This window comes from Camellia sinensis, chromosome 2, assembly GCF_055761805.1.
Source record: "Camellia sinensis isolate YWXY chromosome 2, ASM5576180v1, whole genome shotgun sequence".
Lineage (NCBI taxonomy): Eukaryota > Viridiplantae > Streptophyta > Magnoliopsida > Ericales > Theaceae > Camellia > Camellia sinensis.
In genome coordinates this window covers 139,316,059-139,325,569 of record NC_138962.1, presented here as the reverse complement: position 1 = coordinate 139,325,569, position 9,511 = coordinate 139,316,059, and positions in this window count along the sequence as shown.

The following is a 9,511-nucleotide window of genomic DNA, read 5'->3' as shown; positions in this document are numbered from 1 at the left end:
CCTGCAAATGTATTTGGGTGATCAATGTCTACAATGAACATATTTGAAATGAAATGTGGGATGCAAATTGTAAAGTATGGTCCATACTTGGGAAAAGCCTCGCACTCCGACAAGCTCGTGTCCAGCCTCAGCCGATTCGAATCGGGATCTGATAAGCAGTCCCAGTAGCCCTTCAGCGTGTGAGCGTAATAGGAAGCTTTGGCCAACGAATAGCCTGCTCCATGGGGATAGCCCCTCTGGCACGGGCCTTAGTCGCTTCTCTCGTTGTGGGAGCCCCTCCCTCCTCACTTGAATAAAGGTTGTGTAGTTGCCCTCGTCTCTGAAGTAATCAGCATCCAAGCCTACCATGAATTATGTAACTGCGTCAACAGATAGGTTGTCCGCTGACCTCATAGACTCTGGCGGTGGCATCAGAACGACCTGATTCGACAAGCCCACGGTTTGACGAACGAATCTCGTGGTCAAGAACCAGGCCTGGCAGACTGGGTCCTCCAGCAGGATCCGGAAGCGCGATATGGCCCACGCTCCCACATACTGGTCTTATATCCCAACTAGCATCATGGCCCAGAATTGCCACATGATCTACAAACAGAGTATATAGATTTTTAGTTGCTGTCAGTTGGTAAAATTAAAATCAGAACAGTTTTAAAGCAAAAATGACTGTGCTTTGGGTTACCTCGTGGGTGGACATAGTGTCAAAGTAGTGGCGGAAGAAGGCAAAGGTCTCGTGAGTCCGGGGCTGACACTGGCCATCGTACCGCCTGGAATAGGGAACCACCAATGGGAGCTCCTCTATGGGCTTTGGGGTGAGGGTTGGAAAATACGCATAAACCCACAATTGGAAGGAAAATGCAGTGATATGTGATCAACACAACATGAACAAATATATAAAATGCAAAGTAGAAAGCACGGGGTATGAACATATATATAAAGTGCAAAGCAGAAAGCGCAGGGCATGAACAGATGTAAAAAGTGCAAAACAGAAAGCACAGGGCATGAACAGATACAGAAAGTACAAAGTAGAAAGCACAGGTGTTGAACAGATATAAAGCAGAAAGTGTAAAGTGCAAAGAGAGAACTTAAATGCATACCTCCCAGGCTCACTAGTAACCTCTAATCCACTCTCCCCTCAGGTAGGAGGTAGAGCTCATAGAGCCGTACAGGGTGGCGAAGCCAACTCCGTCTGTGCTTTGGGTTACCTCGTGGGTGGACATAGTGTCAAAGTAGTGGCGGAAGAAGGCAAAGGTCTCGTGAGTCCGGGGCTGACACTGGCCATCGTACCGCCTGGAATAGGGAACCACCAATGGGAGCTCCTCTATGGGCTTTGGGGTGAGGGTTGGAAAATACGCATAAACCCACAATTGGAAGGAAAATGCAGTGATATGTGATCAACACAACATGAACAAATATATAAAATGCAAAGTAGAAAGCACGGGGTATGAACATATATATAAAGTGCAAAGCAGAAAGCGCAGGGCATGAACAGATGTAAAAAGTGCAAAACAGAAAGCACAGGGCATGAACAGATACAGAAAGTACAAAGTAGAAAGCACAGGTGTTGAACAGATATAAAGCAGAAAGTGTAAAGTGCAAAGAGAGAACTGAAATGCATACCTCCCAGGCTCACTAGTAACCTCTAATCCACTCTCCCCTCAGGTAGGAGGTAGAGCTCATAGAGCCGTACAGGGTGGCGAAGCCAACTCCGTCCTAGTTATAGAAGCGTACCCGAAGAAGGGTCACTAGGGCACTCAACAGATATAAGCCCACAGTGTTCCACCTGTTCGAAAACAAGGTGGTACCGAGGACAAACATCAAGAAACCCCGGGCATATTGCTCTATCTTCTCTAACGTCTCGCACTCGCTTTCTCGGAATTGCTTAACAAACCAACTATATCTGACCATAGCTGGTCGATACAGAGGTGGGCGCACTGCCAACAACTCGATCCAGGTAGCCTCACACTTCCCCATATCGGTGTCAAAGGGGATTGGATCACCCCCTACTCCTAAGCCTGTGATCATGGCAAAGTCGTGAGGAGTCATCATCATCTCCTCGACAGTAGAGAAGTGGAAGGAGTTGGCAGTGTCCCACCACCTCTCCATGAGCGCTCCTAGAAGAGGACGACTCGCAATGACATGTGTCAGGCCGGAGCAAAAAAGGCAAAAGTCGGTCTCATCAATAATATCACAGACACCAGCAGGGAGCTCGTCATACCAACCCCTTGCTGTCATAGCTCCGTACCCCCTGTAGGCACGGAACTTTCCCTGTGGCAAAGAATAGACGAATCAGATCAGGCACTGATGAAAAGTACAGTCAGATGAAAGGCAATGCAAGAAATATAGTGAAAAGACAGGCATGAATGCATAAAAATAGAGTTCATACCTCAGTGGCGCTAGGTGAAAGGTAGAAGGCCGGCTCTCTTAATAGGAGGTTCTCTGGTGCAACACGAGCAAAGTCGCTGAAGCGCCTAATGCCTCCGGGCGAGAATATGTGCGTGTGGGGATGATATCTCGCCAGATCAAAAGGCCGCACTCTCAAAGGTAACGACTTTGACTCAAACTCAGGCTCAAACTCCGCCTTGAGGTTGGCCTCAATACCCTGAGCCGCCTCACCAGCCTCAGCAGCTACCGGCTCCTCTACTCTGACAACAAGTGAAAACTCAAGGGGAACCTCGGGAGGAGCCCCATCATGTGGAATCTTATCGGTTATTTGGAAAATGGGTGAAAATGGATGAAAAGTAGGTGAAAAGTGAAGAAAAATGAGAAAAGAGGGTAAACTTGGAAAAAGTTAACCCTAGGAGAGAGAAAATGTGGGGAAAAAGTCAAAACCCGAGAAAAGTTCACGAAACTCAAGAGAAACTCGAGGGAAACAAGCCTAAAGTGAAAATCTAAGAAAAAACGTAGAAACTAAAATCTGATCGGTTCAAAATGAAGAGAATCAAGAGGGTTTTACGAAAAAAGTTCACGAGGGGCATTGGAAAATGCGTATAAAGTGCAAATCTAGAGAGAAGAAGCACCCAGAGAGAGATAAGGAAGATTTTCAAACCTAGGGTTGTGTGGAAATGAAGTGTTATGATGTATACTTAAAGACTCGTGCGCAAAAAGACCAAACTGCCACGATCTATTATTGGTGGCCGGCAAGCTATTTTGATGGCCGGTAGGTGGCCGGTGATTCTCAGGTAGGTCCTGGTGTTGTTTGGAGCTTCTTCTTCCCGAGTGGTGTGTGGAAGGTTCTGTTTTGGAAGCTCGTAGCTGCGTTCCGGTGAGTGAATTTGTCCCATTTGCTACTCTGAACAAGGCGTATCCTTTTGAACGTGTTGTAACTCTTCTGAGAGGTAAATCAAAAGTTGCTACCGAATATTGTTTTATTTGTTTTGTTAAATTATGTTTTTGCTCTCTTTCGTTGCATAGAATATGCATTTTACATTACATATGCTGCATGCGTATGCATAGAACATGCTTTCAATCATGCATAGAATATGCTCTTATTTCTTGTATAGAATTTGCTTTTATTTCTTGCATAGAACATGCTTTCAATCATGCATAGAATATGCTCTTATTTCTTGTATAGAATTTTCTTTTGTTTCTTGCATAGAGCATGCTTTCAATCATGCATAGAATATGCTTTTATTTTTTGTATAGATTTTTATTTTGGTTTTTGCATAGAACATGCCTTCAATAAACATCATACATTGGTTGTCCATCTTGCATGGAATATATTTTATGCATCTATCGCACATGTTCACTTGGTACATCTATTGCACATCTCTCTGTTTTATCTCGGGACGCGTGAAGCGCGAGCCCGAGCGGTTCTCTTGTATCTCAGGAAGGGTGATACGCAACCTTAGGCGTGTTTTTCTCTCGGGACGCATAAAGCGCAAGCCCGAGCAGTTTTCTTGTATCTCAGGATGCGTGAAGCGCGGCCCTGGGCGTGTTTCATCTCGGGACGCGTGAAGCACGAGCCTGAGCAGTTTTCTTCTATCTCAGGACGCGTGACGCGCGGCCCTGTGTGTGTTTCATCTCGGGACGCGTGAAGCATGAGCTCGAGTGATTTTCTTGTATCTCAAGATATGTGACGCGCGGCCCTAGGTGTGTTTCATCTTGGGACACGTGAAGCGCAAACCCGAGCTATTTTCTTGTATCTCAAGATACGTGACGCGCGGCCCTGGGCGTGTTTTATCTTGGGATGCGCAAAGTGCAAGCCCGAGCAGTTTTTCTCCTGTTTCTCGAGACTCGTAAAGCGCGAGCCTGAGCGATTTTTCTTATTTCTCGGGATGTGTGAAGCATGACCCTGAGCAATTTTCGTTCCTCTAGTTCTCAGGACGCGTAAAACGTGACCCTGAGCAATTTCGTTCTTCAGTTTATCGAGACGTGTGAAATGCAATCTCGAGCAATTTTTGTTCTCAGTTTCTCAAGATACGTGAAACGCAACCCTGAGCGGTGTTTTCTTTCCATGTCTCGTGTTTTGGCATGGTCAGAGTGTGTTTTAGGATTTTTTGCAGGGAACCTGTGTTAGTTTTAAGCTTGAAGCTGCTCATTCATACATGCATATGTTGTTATCTCATTATTTTTCTTATTGCATCTGTTATTGGTTATTGCATCATCTCACATGATCATGAGTTTTCAAAATAGCCGGCTTCGCGAAGTGTGTGAGTCCAGCTTTCAAAGTAATCTTTGTGCATATCATTTTGCATTTTGTCCCAGAACTACGCTGGTTTGATTCTTTGCAAAGGGATACGTAGGTAGCCTGCGGGCGCAACCATTTCTTTCCGTCTTGATTGTTTGCCCAAGTCTTATGGCCTTGTCAAAATGGGTCATTTTTGGGCTTTGACAATCCTCACGTCATTTTATGACTTCGAGCTCTGTCAAAGAAGGGCAATTGTAGACACCCCATTTTTTACGGCCATTACGACTTGGACGTCATCGCTTGCACACCCGATGATGAGTCTATATGCTCGTCAAGTGCTCGAAGTCCTCAGCGGAATGCCACAGCTTTGAGCCTTTCAAACCTTGCACACTTGGTTTCTCATTTTTGGACCAAACGCAGTGTTATTCAAACCTGCAACCTCTGGTGGCCTGTCGACCACCTTTTTGGGCTACCTGCCATCACTTTTGGTTTCCGACCACTGATGTGGCCTGCCAGGCGCCAGTGATGGCCGATCGGCTACCAATGTCTTTTGCAGATATTTTATGACAGCTGTGCTAACTGTTTGCACAGATGCTTACATCTGCTCCCACATGTATGGCTGGATGTTCTTGAGAAAGATTCATGTTTTCTATATATAAATGGCATCCCTTTCATGTTTTAAGGTTAGAAAAATTTAAGAGCAAAAATTTTCCTCTCTCTCTACAATTCTCTCTCTCTCTCTCTCTCTCTCTCTCTCTCTCTCATGCAAATTTCTACACTCTCTACACTCTTGCCTACATATCCTTAACCTTTGGCTATACACTCTTAACCAAACCTCTCCATATTTGAGATGAGGTATCTTTGAGCCTTGTTTGAGCTCTTGAGTGTGTGTTTGCTTGGTTTTATTGCTTGGAATTGATTTTCTCTTCAAGAGGTATAAGGCTTCGCCTCTTTACTTGCTTTAACTACTCTTTTTCTTGCTATTTTCCAACTATTTTTGGGCTATAAAAACTCTATATTTTTGGGCTGAAACTTGGGATTTAAGGCCATTAAAGGTTGAAGGGTGGTTCACCCTTCTTTGTACCTTGTTTTGGTGGCCTTTTCCCTTGCGTTTCCCATCCTTTTACTATCCGTTTTTGAGCTTTCAAACACTATTTTTCAAAGTTATTTCAGTGGCCAAAATCATGTTTTGAAGTCCAAATTTGGAGGGGTTAACCTCCCCTCCTTGTATCTTGCTTACTAGCCTAGCTTGTGCCATGTTTTAGCTTATTAACCTAGCCATTTTTGTCTTAATTCTAGCATGTTTTAGGACTGTTTTTAGACTGTTTCAGCACTGTTTTTAAGTGTTTGTTGCATTTGAGCTTTATTTTGCATGCTTGTAGTATACTTGTCGTCATGAGTTTGGTGTTTTAGGCCTTAGACACCATCTTATTTGAGTTGATAGTGTTTATTTATGGCTTTCCATACTTGTGATCACTCTTAATCACCTCTGCAGCCTCCCTCCTTTCTTAGTTTTTGTTTTGCTTTGAAAGTGGTTTCAAACTACTTGTTTGTTTAAGCATGAGATTGAGGTGTCATGCTTAATGGTTTAATCCCTTAGAGGGTTCATTACCAAATGTATGATGTCTTTTTCATGCCTAAAGCAACTCTTGGTTTGAGCCCTCTATCCATTAGAGGACTTAAACTCACCATTGGACTTAATGAATTAAAGGATGGTTGGTAATTAAAAATGAAGTAATTAAAATGGGAATAAAATGGTGCAAGATAAGAATTTGATTTTGCGTTCAATTGGACGATAATTGAACACATAGAAGCTTGAGGTATCTCATACTCATTAGTGATGAAATGGTTCAAGTTTCCAAGGTCATTACTTTCCTTGATCAATTCATGAAAGAAATGAGGTTTGTGTCTTGTTTTATTGCATTTATTGAAATTGCACACTTTGGTTCGTAAGCCATCATGCAATGAAATTGCTTAAGTTGGTGGTTTGTGAACCAAGTTTTGTCTCTCCTTTGATCTGTTCATGATAAGGAGGGGTGAATTGTGCAAACAAACCCTTGAGAATACCTTGTGCATGCTCTGTTTGTTCTCTATTGCAGCAAGATGAACTGTGCAGCAATGGCTGGCAGGCCATCATTGGTGGATGTTAGGCCATCACTCCTGGCCAGCTGGCTACCAATGCAAAATCTAGCAGTGTGTTTTTTGAGCAGAGCAGAGCCATTCTGGAAGTGGACAAAGGTGTAAGTGTTCTACTGTGCAACAGAGGCTTTATGGAAGCAAAACAGTGGCTTTTTCGGGTGGAAACTGAGCATGTGCATGAGCATTCCTCGCGTTCCGAGCCTGTTTAAGTTTAAATATTTAACTTAGATATTTATTGTAATTAAATAGTTGTAGCTAGTTGATTTTGTAAAAGTGTTGTAATTATTTTAATTAGCTAAAATAGTTAATTAATTTGTTGTAATAATTAGTTAAGTAGTTTAGCTAATTATTCATTTTGGTTTGTAATAGTTAGCTTAATTAGTTTAGCTTTAACTAGTTTAGCTAGTTAGTTCATTCGGACCCTCCTCTGAGAGGGTGCAATGTTATAATAATGTGTATGTCTTCTAACCCCACGTCTTTCTTCCTTTTATTTAAACTGCTTACGATGGTTAGTTTAGGGACATCATGTTTTGTGTAGCATTCTCCATGCTTGCATCCACTTGTCTTGCATGCACCGAGTCTCGGTTCATTATTCTAATAGCATTGTTGTTTAAACATTTCTTTGAATACGTGCTTAGACCGCATGTTATCAAATTGATTCATAAAGTTAAAGACTGTTTAGCTGAAATACAAGAGGGAAGTTGTGGTGCTTATTCAAGGGGACGATCACTGGCTCACTGAGCCGTCACTCAAGGATATTGGTAGCCGGCTATGCGTACAAATGCTAAAGACTATGTTAAGAAGTATGAACCGTGCTAGAGATTCTCACCATTAACATATCTACCTATCGAATCGCTTTTTAATTATTGTGATAAATTACTTCACCAAATGGATTGAGGCACAGCCATTGGTGCGTACACGGGATGCTGACATCAAACGTCTTGTCTGGAAACATCATAACTTGATTCGGTATCCCTAGAGCGCTCATCTCAGATAACGGCACTCAGTTTGATTGTGGTCTTTATCAAGAATTGTGCAATATGTATAGAATTCGGCCATACTTTCCTCCCTAACTTATCCACAGAGTAACAGACAAGTGGAAGGTTCTAACAAAGTGGTCATGGACGACATTAAAAAATGGCTCGAGAAAACGAAAGGCAAATGGATCGCTGAGCATCCAAGTGTGTTATGGGTGAATCAAACTACGCCAAGACAATCCACTGGAGAAACTCCATTCACCTTATACTTTGGTGACGAGGCAACCATTCCACTAGAAATTGCTTTGTCGACTTTTCGCTCAAGGGCGTTCGATACTAGTCGAAACGACATGATGCTTGCCCTTGATATGAATTTAATCGAGGAACACCGAGATCGGGTCCTTATAAAAATAACACGATACCAACAGCAGTTGGCGAAGTCCTACAACCAACGGGTGTAACTTCGCCTATATACTGCCGATGAGTTGGTCTTCAAGAAAGTATTTCCTGCCAGTAAAAATCTAGCCGACGGAAAGCTCGACCCCAATTGGGATGTCCCTTATCAGATTGATTCCATTGCCGAGGTAGGGACATATCTCCTTTTGGAAATGAACGGCAAACGGTTACCCTGGCCCTGGAATTCGACCCACATTTAGAAATTTTATCATTAGTGTCGATTCTTCTTTTTTTAAATTTTGAATGTATATTATTTGGCATATGTACAATCAGCGATACTTGATATTACCTCTAATCCTTGTGTGTTTTATATTGACTATTTTGCTTCAATTTAGATACTCAATAAAAGTCTCTGAATCTAGAGCACTCTCTGTACTCAGCATGAAGCGTCATCAATAAAAGTCTCTGAATTTGGAGCATTCTTTGTGCTCAGCACGAAACGCCATCAATAAAAGTCTCCGAATTAGGAGCACACTTCATCCTCGGCATGAAGCGCCATCCATAAAAGTCTCCAAATCCAGAGCACTCTTCGTGCTCAGCACGAAGCGCTATCAATTAAAGTCTCCAAATGTGGAACACTCTTCGTGCTCGACACGAAACACCATCAATAAAAGTCTCTGAATTCAGAGCACTCTTTGTGCTCAACATGAAGCGCCATCAATAAAATCCTCCAAATCTGGAGCACTCTAGAAAGCACCATTTTCCATTGCATTTAATTTAGAGACATAATTTGTCTGATTAATTCAAACAATCATAACTGAATCTTTATTAAGAAAACATCATGACAAATTCAAATTACGTTACGGATACATTTATCCTAAGGCCGATCAGCGTTCTAGTTTCAGATTGAATCCAAGAATCAAACCAGAGTATGCCGCTGATTAACTATTCTCGGGGTTTATGGCCTCCTCCTTATCATTTGTTTTCTCGACATCATAGGTTTTGAATGACATTACATAGCTTTAGTATAACGGTGAAATAGAATCTATACTTGCCGCTTGAAGTGCCTTTGTTTATTCGTGCTTGAAACCAAGATTTTCACATCGACAGACGTCATCGGCCAGCTTCTCCCTCATCTTGTCGATGCCAATCTTTCTTCCCTTGAAAAAGCCCTTATTGTAAGCCCAGCTCTCCACCACTTCTCTTACAAATACCTTGGTCATATCTCGATCGGCAATCGCCCGGTCCATAAGGCGTTATGTTACTTTGTCTTTTGATATTACTGAATCCACTACCTTCGCCGCCTTGAGTTCTGCCACTTTGGCTTTCCAAGCCTTGTTCTTTACCGTCTCCTTGACTTCTTCAAGTCAGCACT